At 48.5% G+C, this 13,000-nt stretch overlaps 1 pseudogene; it reads right to left on the reverse strand.

Moving 5' to 3' along the window:
* Positions 1-11,095: 11,095 nt before the first annotated feature.
* Positions 11,096-12,719, reverse strand: LOC147988145 (cytochrome P450 93G2-like; annotated as a pseudogene).
* Between the last annotated feature and the right edge of the window lie 281 nt (positions 12,720-13,000).

Here is a 13,000-nt window from a genome sequence, read left to right on the forward strand (position 1 = left end):
ATGATCATAGAGATGAATATCTGAATTACGAGTTTGGCACAGAATTAAGACATTGTGGAAATTGTTTCACAACTAATACAGCCTGGAACACCATAGTGTGATGCTTTGTCCGAACATCATAACTGCACCCTATTGGATATGATGCATACTATGATGTCTCTTATCGAATTACCACGATAGTTTATGGGTTAGGCATTAGAGACAACCACATTCACTTTAAATATGGCACCATGTAATTCCGATGAGATGACACCGTATGAACTATGGTTTAGAGAAACCTAAGCTGTCATTTCTTAAAAGTTTGGGGCTGCGATGCTTATGTGAAAAAGTTTCAGGCTGATAAGCTCGAACCCAAAGCGGATAAATGCATCTTCATAGGACACCCAAAACAATTGGGTATACCTCCTAGCTCAGATCTGAAAGCAATAAGGGATTGTTTCTAGAATCGGGTCCTTTCTCGAGGAAAAGTTTCTCTCGAAAGAATTGAGTGGGAGGATGGTGGAGACTCGATGAGGTTATTGAACCGTCTCTTCAACTAGTGTGTGGCAGGGCACAGGAAGTTGTTCCTGTGGCACCTACACCAATTGAAGTGGAAGCTTATGATAGTGATCATGAAACTTCAGATCAAGTCACTGCCAAACCTCGTGGGATGACAAGGATGCGTACTACTTCAGAGTGGTACGTAATCCTGTCTTGGAAGTCATGTTGCTAGACAACAATGAACCTACGAGCTATGGAGAAGCGATGGTGGGCCCGGATTCCGGCAAATGGCTCGAGGCCACAAAATCCGAGAGAGGATCCATGTATGAAAACAAAGTGTAGACTTTGGAAGAACTACCTGATGGTCGTAAGGCTATTGGGTACAGATGGATTTTAAAAGGGAAGACGGACAATGATGGTAAGTATCACCATTAAGAAAGCTCGACTTGTCGTTAAGATGTTTTCCGACAAGTTCAAGGAGTTGACTACGATGAGACTTTCTCACTCGTAGCGATGCTAAGAGTCTGTTGGAATTATATTAGCGATTACTGCATTATTTATGAAATCTTGCAGATAGGATGTCAAAACATTGTTTCCTCGACGATTTTCTTAAGGAAAGGTTGTATGTGATGCAACCGGAAGGTTTTGTCAATCCTGAAAGATGCTAATAAGTATGCAAAGCTCCAGCAATCCTTCTAAGGACTGGAGTAAGCATCTCGGAGTTGGAATGTATGCTTTGATGAGATGATCAAAGATTTTGGGTGTATACAAAGTTTATGAGAAACTTGTATTTCCAAAGAAGTGAGTGGGAGCACTATAGAATTTCCGATGAGTATGTGTTGTTAACATGTTGTTGATCGGAAATGACATAGAATTTCTGGAAAGCATATAGGGTTATTTGGAAAGTGTTTTTCAATGGAAAGCCTGGATTAAGCTACTTGAACATTGAGCATCAAGATCTATACGGATAGATCAAAATGCTTAATGGTACTTTCAAATGAGCACATACCTTGACATGATCTTGAAGGTGTTCAAGATGGATCAGTCAAAGAAGGAGTTCTTGCCTGAGTTGTAAGGTATGAAGTTAAGACTTAAAGCTCGACGACGGCAGAAGAAAGAGGAAGGACGAAGGTCGTCCCCTATACTTTTATCATAGGCTCTCTACAGTATGCTATGCTGTGTACCGCACCTGAAGTGTGCCTTGCCATGAGTCAGTCAAGGGGTACAAGAGTGATCCAAGAATGGATCACAGGACAGCGGTCAATGTTATCCTTAGTAACTAGTGGACTAAGGAATTTTCTCGATTATGGAGGTGGTAAAAGAGTTCATCGTAAAGGGTTACGCCGATGCAAACTTTGACACTAATCCAGATTATTCTGAGTAGTAAACTGGATTCGTATAGTAGAACAGTTATTTGGAATAGCTCCAAATGTAGCGTAGTAGTTGCATCTACAAGATGACATAGAAATTTGCGAAGTACATACGGATCTGAAAGATTCAGACCCGTTGACTATAACATCTCTCACAAGCATAACATGATCAAACCCAGAACTCATCGAGTGTTAATCACATGGTAATGTGAACTAGATTATTGACTCTAGTGAACTCTTTGGGTGTTAGTCACATGGGGATGTGACCTTGAGTGTTAGTCACATAGCGATGTGAACTGGATTATTGACTCTAGTGCAAGTGGGAGAGTGTTGGAAATATGCCCTAGAGGCAATAATAAATTGATTATTATTATATTTCCTTGTTCATGATAATCGTTTATTATCCATGCTAGAATTGTATTGATAGGAAACTCAAATACATGTGTGGATACATAGACAACACCATGTCCCTAGTAAGCCTCTAGTTGACTAGCTCGTTGATCAATAGATGGTTACGGTTTCCTGACCATGGACATTGGATGTCATTGATAACGGGATCACATCATTAGTAGAATGATGTGATGGACAAAGACCCAATCCTAAGCCTAGCACAAGATCATGTAGTTCGTATGCTAAAGCTTTTCTAGTGTCAAGTATCATTTCCTTAGACCAAGAGATTGTGCAACTCCCGGATACCGTAGGAGTGCTTTGGGTGTGCCAAACGTCACAACGTAACTGGGTGGCTATAAAGGTACACTACGGGTATCTCCGAAAGTGTCTGTTGGGTTGGCACGAATCGAGACTGGGATTTGTCACTCCGTGTAAACGGAGAGGTATCTCTGGGCCCACTCGGTAGGACATCATCATAATGTGCACAATGTGATCAAGGAGTTGATCACGGGATGATGTGTTACAAAACGACTTAAAGAGACTTGCCGATAACGAGATTTAACAAGGTATCGGGATACCGACGATCGAATCTCGGGCAAGTATCGTACCGCTAGACAAAGGGAATTGTATACGGGATTGATTAAGTCCTTGACATCGTGGTTCATCCGATGAGATCATCATGGAACATGTGGGAGCCAACATGGGTATCCAAATCCCGCTGTTGGTTATTGACCGAAGAGTCATCTCGGTCATGTCTGCATGTCTCCCGAACCCGTAGGGTCTACACACTTAAGGTTCGGTGACGCTAGGGTTATAGAGATATTAGTATGCGGTAACCCGAAAGTTGTTCGGGGTCCCGGATGAGATCCCAGACGTCACGAGGAGTTCCGGAATGGTCCGGAGGTAAAGAATTATATATAGGAAGTGCTATTTCGGCCATCGGGACAAGTTTCGGGGTCACCGGTATTGTACCGGGACCACCGGAAGGGTCCCGGGGGTCCACCGGGTGGGGCCACCTGCCCCGGGGGGCCACATGGGCTGTAGGGGGTGCGCCTTGGCCTATATGGGCCAAGGGCACCAGCCCCAAGAGGCCCATGCGCCAAGAGAAGAGGGAAAGGAAGAGTCCTAAATGGGGAAGGCACCTCCGAGGTGCCTTGGGGAGGAGGGACTCCTCCCTGGCCGCACCCTTCCTTGGAGGAAGGGTCAAAGGCTGCGCCCCCCCTCTCCCTTGGCCCTATATATAGTGGGGGAAAGGGAGGGCAACCAAACCTAAGCCCTGGCGCCTCCCTCTCCCTCCTCCCGCAGCGCTTGGCGAAGCCCTGTTGGAATCCCGCTACTTCCACCACCACGCCGTCGTGCTGCTGGATCTCCATCAACCTCTCCTTTCCCCTTGCTGGATCAAGAAGGAGGAGACGTCGCTGCTCCGTACGTGTGTTGAACGCGGAGGTGCCGTCCGTTCGGCGCTAGGATCATCGGTGATTTGGATCACGACGAGTACGACTCCATCAATCCCGTTCTCTTGAACGCTTCTGCGCGCGATCTACAAGGGTATGTAGATCCACTCCTCCCTCGTTGCTAGATGACCCCATAGATAGATCTTGGTGACACGTAGGAAAATTTTGAATTTATGCTACGTTCCCCAACAATAATGGCCAACTCGGGAGTGGTAATGTCAGGGTCCGTCTTGATAGAGCATGTGCGGATGAAGCTTGGAGAGAACTTTTCCCGTTCTCACAAGTGGTGCACTTGGCGTCGTCGTGTTCGGACCATTGTCCAATTTTCATACGGGTGGCACATGATGAGCTACCAAAAGCAAGGGCGTCGCCGCGGTATGAGATCATGTGGGAACGGTCTTCGGCGCTACCGTCGGTGATTGAGAAAAGATGGAGAAGGAGTAAGCCGGGAGCGAACTTGGGGGCGGTGCGAGATGCCCTCAAAGAAATGATGACTGAACTACGGTCCTGGAGCAAGCAAAACTTCGACCATGTTTCTTCAGAGATTGAGAAACTCCGAGGGGAACTTGCGGACCTCCAACTACATGATGCAGACAGGGCACTGATCCGACAGAAAATGTATGCCCTGGATGAACTACTCTATAGAGAGGAAATGTTGTGGCTTCAGAGGTCAAGGATTACATGGCTTAAGGAGGGGGAAAGGAACACGGCATACCTTCATCGACTGGCAGTTTGGCGTGCCCGGCGTAACTTTATTAAACGCCTCCGCCGAGAGAATGGCACGTGGTGTACCGTCCCGTCTGATATGGAACGTAAGGCGACCTCATATTTCAAGGAGGTATATACCAAGGATCCGACACTTTCGCCGGATGTGGTGTTGGGGGTATTGTACCTAAGGTTACCCAAGCTATGAATGATACACTCTGTGCTCCCTTTTCAGAGGAGGAGGTTTCTACTGCGCTCTTTCAGATTGGCCCTATCAAGGCGCCAGGTACGGACGGGCTGCCAGCGAGGTTTTATCAAAGAAACTGGGGGTGCTGAGGACAGAGATAGTGGCTGCAGTTTTGGACTTCTTTAAGTCAGGGATAATGCCGGACGGGGTAAACGATACGGCTATCGTTCTTATTCCGAAAGTTCCACACCCAAAGGAACTCAAGGACTTTAGACAGATTAGCTTATGTAATGTACTATACAAAATTATTTCGAAGTGCCTCGTCAACCGGCTTCGACCTATACTTGGAGATTTGATTTCTGAAAATCAAAGTGCCTTTATTCCAGGGCGTCTGATTTCGGATAACTCTATCATTGCCTTTGAGTGTTTACATCATATACAGTCGCTGAAGCAGAACAGACCGGCGGCGTGCGCCTACAAACTTGATCTGTCAAAGGCTTATGATCGGGTGGATTGGGAGTTTTTGGAGCAAGCCCTGGTCAAATGGGGCTTTTCCTCGGAGTGGATCTCATGGATTATGGCGTGTGTGAAATCGGTGAAATATTCGGTGAAGTTCAATGGGAGAATTTTAGAGTCATTTGCCCCATCTAGGGGTTTGAGGCAAGGTGATCCACTATCCCCCTTCTTGTTCCTATTTGTTGCTGATGCGCTATCCTCTCTTATCACAAATTCAGTTAACAATGGGGACTTGAGAGGGGTATCAATTTGCCGGGGTGCACCGGTGATTTCTCATTTGTTGTTTGCGGATGATACCATGTTACTCTTTGAAGCGTCAACCCAGCAATCAAGCGTTGTGAAGGGTTTGTTGAACACATACACCTCAGCTACTGGTCAACTTATTAACCCAGGGAAGTGTTCCATCCTTTTTTCCGATAATTGCATGCAGTCAGTGGCGAACGAAGTGAAACATATTCTGGAAATTACTCAGCAGGTTTTTGAGCCTAAATACTTGGGCTTACCGGTCCCGGAAGGTAGAATGCATAAAGGACAATTTGAGACTGTTCAAGAAAGATTACGGAAGAGACTTGTTGACTGGAGCGAGCAGTATGTATCGTCAGGCAACAAGGAGATTCTAATAAAGGTTGTCGTGCAAGCAATACCAACCTATGTCATGAGTGTTTTCCGTCTTCCTGCTTCGGTTTGTGATGATCTCACATGGATGATGAGACAATATTGGTGGGGTGTGGAAAATGGCAAAAGGAAAATGGCATGGCTCAGTTGGGAAAAGATGATACTACCCAAGAATATGGGAGGTATGGGGTTTCGAGACATGAGAGCTTTTAATCAAGCTTTGCTTGCAAAACAAGCGTGGAGATTACTGGACAGCCCTAATAGCTTATGTGCTCGCTTGCTTCGGGCTAAGTATTATCCTAATTAATGGGAACTTGTTGGACACAGTGTTCCCTACATCTTCGTCAGCTGTGTGGAGAGGCATCACACATGGCTTGGAGCTGCTCAAGAAGGGCCTGATTTGGAGGGTGGGCAACGGGTCTTTGATAAAAACTTGGAGAGATGCATGGATCCCGAGGGGGCACGACTTTAAGCCTATCACCCCGAAGGGTACTTGCAGGTATAGCTGGGTGGAAGATTTCCTCAAGGAGTCTGGCGCTTGGAATGTACAGCGGCTCCGGCAATACTTTTGGGACATGGATGTCCGTGAAATTTTGAAGATTCAGACATCTCCTAACAGGGGGCAAGACTTTCTCGCTTGGTTCCCGAAGAAGAGTGGAAGGTTCACCGTGAAGAGTGCGTATCGGCTCGCAACTGGCCATATGCACATGGGAGTGGCTGCGTCAAGTACTTCGCCGGATGGCGAGCGCTCGATCTGGCGGAGGGTCTGGGAGGCCAAGGTTCCTCTTAAGATGCGCATCCTTGCCTGGAAAGCTGTGACTGGAGCACTGGCGACGAACGGATGCAAGAAATATCGGCATATTGCGACGCGCGATACATGTCCTCTTTGTGGGACGGAGAAAGAGTCGAGCTTCCACGCGTTGGTGACCTGCGGACATGCTCGTCAATTTTGGATGGCGATGCGCCAGGTTTGGGAGCTCCCTGATCCAACGTTATTACAGGAGTCTGGCAATGAGTGGCTGTTAAATCTTCTGCTGCACTGTCATGATCACATGCGAGATTGTATTATCATGTTAATATGGAGGATATGGACTTTACGGTCTGATTTAACTCATGGTAAAGCAGTGCCATCGCTGGAAGTGACAACGGAGTATTTACGGAGCTACATGTCTTCTCTACATCAGGTTCGGAAATACTCGACCGAGGAGATGATGATAGGAAATATGCCAATGAGGGAGGAAGCCCCGGTAAAACAACGACCTGAAGCTACACCTGAACCATGGCCGAAGCCTCCAGTGGGGTGTGTGGCCTTATCAGTAGATGGAGCGTTTGATAGCTCAGACGGGTCCGCGGCTGCGGGTATGATCCTACGGCGGTCTGATGGGAGTGTTATATTTGTAGCTTACATGTGCATCTTCAATGGCAATGACGCTCTGGAGGCTGAGATACACGCCTTAATGCAAGGCATGGCCTTGGCTATTCAACACTAGGAAGGACCGGTGATTGTTCAGTCCGACTCCTCAGAAGCTTTGCGATCGTTGAAGGATGACAGTCTTTCTCGTTCCGCTTATGGACATCTAGTTGCTGAGATCCATCGTCTTATGGGTGAAAGGGAGTTTATTCCGTCGAAGATTAAACGTGATCAGAATAGGGTTGCAGATCGGCTGGCGTTTTATAGTCGTACGGAGAATACTACTGTTGTATGGCTAGGTAGGAGTCCACCATGTGTGGAGGAACTTGTGCCACTTGATTGTATCCCTATTGTTATGGAATAAAATCCTTTTATCCTCGCAAAAAAAAAGAAATTAGACTTTTACCAGCGGTGGTCCATTTTCCTATGAGGCCCGAATCATCTCACAGGAATATGGATTTTCCTGACGGGCATTTGTTGGCCGTGAGGAAAAATTGTCTATTTTACCGTAGCATAGGGTGCAACTCACAGGAACATGCATTGTCCCGTGAGTTGGCCCACACGGAAATAGTCAGACCAGCCCATTGCATCCAAGCCCGTGTTCGCGCCAAAAAAATTGCTATGCACGCGAAAAGATTCTACCCCCCAGGCCAAAAGACGAGAAGGTTCACGGGCCAAAAACTGGAAGGTTCGCGCGGGTTCAATTTTCCCGTGTGAAAAGACCCATGTGAGAAAAATAATAACGAGCAACAAAAAAATCCTCACGGAGAATTCTCCATTCATCGCTAACTACTCATATCAAGGCTCTCCGTCACTGTTCCACGCCGCCACCCACAACCACACCTCTAGGACTATGACCACCGCCGCCGCCGCCCCCACCCCACCTAGACCGCCGCCCCGCCCCACCCCACCTCCAAAGGCACTGTTCCGCCACCGCTGCCGCCGCCACACCAACCGCGCCGGCACAACCGTTGTCCCACCACCGCCGCCCATCCTACCTCCATCGCCGCCCATTCCACCACAGCCACCAATCCCCACCGCGGCCCTCCCGCCACCACCAATGGTCTCCAATCTTTCCCCCACTCCCATCACCGCACCCACCCCACCAGTCTCCCTTCTCCCGTCCCCACCGACTCAGCTCGTCAAGGTAACTCTGCTCCTCCCCTTTGCCATATTCTTTCCATTAATTTCTTCTCTTTGGTCATCTCAGGCTGGGTACTTGTAGATAACTTGTTGACTTGCGTTGCTGCTCTGTTCACCTCATTTCGCAGGATCTATTGGCCATAGTTGTTTTTTTTCATCGAGGAAGTGCATCGTCTCTCCTTTTGTCCAGACCTTACCCCCTCCCCCCCCCCCTTTGTTGTGGCAAGTCTCGACCTTTGTAATCAAAAGTAAAGAATACATGATTTTGTCACTTGATTCACTTGCTTATGTAATTTATTTAGAATCTAGGTCTGAGAACAACACGCTAATTCATTTCTTCTTGGGTCATTGGTGAAAAAATTAATCTTATGCATGAGAATGCCTTTTCTCTTTACCTTCGAAGTATATTGATTTGTTAGTTTTGATGATGCAAAAAATGGTATTTGCCCTTTGTATGCGAGCTCAAAGTTTGCGTGGTATGATGGTAGGCCATTGGCAACTCATTAAAAAACTGAAAATGTTAATGTCCATGTAATTTTTACCCTTCCTAGCTATGTGCCTTCTAGATTATATCGACATGGCGTTGAGAACACCATCCAATTTCGTCGTTGCAGGTGGAGAACGAGGTCCCTGTCACCGGAGGGTCCCATGGCAGCAGTGATCACCCCACGCGCCCGTCATGCCAGCACCACCCGTCATTCGTGACCCCTTGTCGTATGGTGACAAAGGAAGGAAGGGTGATGGCCGGGGGATGCCGACAAAGATCCAACGGCATGACGCTCATATCCGGACTCAGGATGACGTGGGGATGCGACTGTCACGTTGGGTGCAATGGGGGATTGTGGTGAGGACTAACCACACCATGAGGAGGCGGAGCATCTCTCCCGTCCATGGTCAAGCTGCGGTGGCACGATGGGCAGGACAATAAAGCATGGGTTGCTGATTTGGGGGTGCTGCCGTCGAGAGAGAGAGAGAGAGAGAGAGAGAGAGAGAGAGAGAGAGAGAGAGAGAGAGAGAGAGAGAAAGAGAAATAGCTGACTCTGACTGCTGGGTCATCAGTGGAATTCCAAAACCGACGACACATCCTCCCGATACCACTTTGATATGGTTTTGGAAGATTCATGTCAGTTTTAAGATATGAGGGACAAAATGTCGTCCAGAATATCTTCAAGGACTAAACTTGGAATTATGGTAAACTTGAGGGATCAAAAAACATACTTTTCTCATACAACATTTCGTGGGCCTGGGCAATTTAAAGCTGTTCTCAAATGAGTACATTGCTTTGAGGTTTAAGGTGAGTACATCTGTTCTGTCAAAAACTAGTTTGTTGAGAGATCGGTCCTGATAATTTATTTTATTTCTCAAACGAATGGAGAATATTTGCCTTATCCATTAATTAACAATAAGTGAGTTTCCCGGTTAATTAATGGGAAACTGAGCGAAAATCGCCTCAAACCGCTGAACGATACACGCAAGATAACCCACGCAAACCACTATAAATAAAGGCTCATCGAAGTAACACATTGGCTCCAATGTCATTACTTCTTCCCGAGCAAGCGCCATCGCCATCCCTTCTTCCTGAGCAAGCAACACCCACTTTTAAACAGACGTCCACCTACTCGGCCACCACTGTAAAGGCTGTATCAGTTAATTACATCCTCGGTGGGAACCATGTCCCAATGAGGACCTTTGCAATATCCATCTAGCTATGACCTATTTGATTAACTGCATCGATTTTTAGAGGTTGGATGGAAAAAAGTGGAGGCTGGTTGAGGAGAAACGAGGCTTCATATGGGGTTCGCTGCATCAATTTTTAGAGGTTGCATGGAGAAAATGAGCCAGGTTGAGGGAACCTGGTTGTGGAGAAACAGGGCTTGATACGGCGTTCACATGCTGTTTTGATTCCCTGTGTATAGCTTGCCCGCATCATGACATCAATTTCCCCCCGGTGTTTTGTTGCACACACACGCGTTCACATGAACATCACACACACTGGTGATAGCAGCCCCATGAGTTATTTTTATTTTTTGCGAATAGCAGTCCCACAAATTTGAAGCACCGTTGTACAGTATACCGGGGAGATTAGAAGGGGCTAGTGAGATGTATATGTATTTATCAACGAAACATTGAAATAGAATATGCACAACATGAAAGTCGTGTGAAACGGAGAGATGATAGAATGGTCAATTTGAGATACCTACAGATAAATCACGCTCAACAATTCTTACTACTAGATAGAAGATAATTATTTCTTTTATATAAGCACCAAGACGTATGTATCTCTTATGCGATCAGTGAACGTTATATTTGAAATAAACTACGGAATTATTCTGCATAATCAGTGCTCTAAACTATTCTAAACGACTTTAGAATTGCTCTTGTTTCCATTTATATTCAATGGATCCTCTGGCATGAAACAGTGTGCTTTCGGTGCAAACAATTGTTGTCTCAAAACTTTTGATCTTCAAACTCAATTTCAATGTCAGTCAGTCCACACAGCAGGCCCTGGTTTAATGAATCGCTTTTTTCTCATCGATTCTATATTTGTACGTTATATTGTTTAGGGATCCCACGTCACAGGTATCGGGTCCCAGACCAACACGTATATAGTCATGATATATGAATTTATTACACGCATAAAAGAAAATGAAACGATATTTATACAAGTCGCGAATCTTCGCACAAATTGATGACCCAAGATCCGCGTGCCCCACAAACCTGCGTGCTGTAAATCCCCGTGGATATAGAGATATGGGTAGACATATAAAAGGTGTAGGGTAGTATGGAAGGGGATAGAAGATACACAATGGGATGATGGTACAATTTATGGTAGGGGTAATGGATGGAGGCGCTGCATGGGAAGGAGCACGAGCGGCTGCTTCCTCGCACTCACCAGCGCCGCCTCGTCCTCCATGTCTAGCGGCGGCTTTGGCACCTCCCAGTCGAAACATTGCACCAGCGCGGCTAGGAACGCCGGCACGGCTTGCATGGCCAGTCCCATGCCGGGGCACGCGCGGCGCCCACTACCGAACGGCATTAGTTGCAGCTGCTGTCCTTTGGGGTCAACGCCCTCGCCGGCCCCGCCAGGCATGAACCGCTCCGGCCGGAACTCGAGTGGCTCTTCCCACCACGCGGCGTCGCGCCCGATGGTGAAGATGTTGAAGAAGACCGACGTCTTGACAGGGATTGTGTACCCGCGGACGTGTATGGGCTGCAGCGCCTCCCGCTGCGCGAACACCGCCGGCGGCCGCAGCCGCAAGATCTCCTTGAGCACTGCCTGCAGGTACGGCATCTGCGCCACGTCCGGCTCGCCCACCAGCCGTGACCTGCCCACCACGGCGTCGAGCTCCGTCCGCAGCTTCTGCAGACAGTCCGGATGGTTCAGCAGCTCTGCCATCATCCACTCCACCGTGATGGCCGTCGTGTCCGACCTGGCAGTGAAGATGTCCTATGTAATAGTACGTTATTAATAATTATTCGAGACTTGAGATCCAACTTAACATAATCCCTAACTTAATCCACGATGGCAGAGTGGGATAGGGTTACTCACGAGGATAAATGCCTTAATGCTGTCCCTGGTGAGCTTGACTTCAGCAGCCGGGTCAGCCGCCGCGTCCATGAGAAAGTCAAGCAGGTCCTTGGCATTAGCCTTGTCTGCTACCTCCTCCTTCTCCTTGGTCTTAATCATGGATTCCAGGAGGGCGTCGAACTTAGCGTGCACGTCGCGTGTCCTCCGGCTGAGCCCCTGCAGATCCCATCCGCGGCAGAGCGGCACATAGTCCTCCAGGTTGAACGCGCCCACCAGCTCCGCTACCTGCTTGGCACAGTCACGAGCCGCGTCAGCCATGTCGCCCGGCAGCTCGGTCGCCACCATCCTCATGATGGCGTTGTTGGACATGCGGATGAGCTGCCTGCTGATGTCCAAGGTCTCCCCTTTGGCAGACGCCGCTGACGCCGCGCGCAAGACCCCCGCAAGCTCGGCGGCGCGGACGGGGCGCAACTGCTCGATGGTGCGCGGGCCGAGCAGCTCCGACATGCAGAGGCGCTTCATGAAGCGCCAGTGCGGACCGTAGGGCGCGAAGGCGAAGCCCGCCCAGTCGTAGGCGAGGTGGCGCGTGACGGCTGTTAGCGGGCGCTCCGGGATGCTGCCCTCGAACTTGAGAACGTCGTGGGCCAAGCCGGAGGTAAACGAGGGGTCCGTGGCGCGCCATGATGCGGTCGAATGCGCGGTGGGGAGGTGGGCGGATGAGGTGGAGGTGGCCAATGAACGGGAGTGACATGGGGCTCGGGGGAAGGCGGCCATGCCTGCCGCCATGTCTGACCAGCGTGAGGATGAAGATGGCGACGGCAATGGCAACGATCAGCGACCCCACAAGCAGAGGCGCTCCACTGTCAGAGGCCACTCCGAGTTGCTCCATGGTACCTGCTCACCTACTAGCTTAATTGACCTGCAGTTGTGTTGTGTTGTGTTCTGTTGTGTTGAGCCGTGCTCGCCTTCCAAAATATATAATGTCTACCGTCATGTATGTACTCCTATAACCGATGAACAATTCGGCGCATGCTGTAGATTCACACCGCTCGTGTCACCAACCGCGCCGATCGAGACCTTTCAAAAAAAAAAACCGCACCGATCGAGTGTGTGTTAGGCCAACTATAACACACGACCACATTTGGTCTGTCCCTGTGTGTTCGGTTCAAAGCGGACAGAAAACACAGCCCAACACGCTAA

This window comes from Triticum urartu, chromosome 1A (assembly GCF_056163025.1).
Source record: "Triticum urartu cultivar PI428250 chromosome 1A, HENAU_Tu73, whole genome shotgun sequence".
NCBI classification, from domain to species: domain Eukaryota; kingdom Viridiplantae; phylum Streptophyta; class Magnoliopsida; order Poales; family Poaceae; genus Triticum; species Triticum urartu.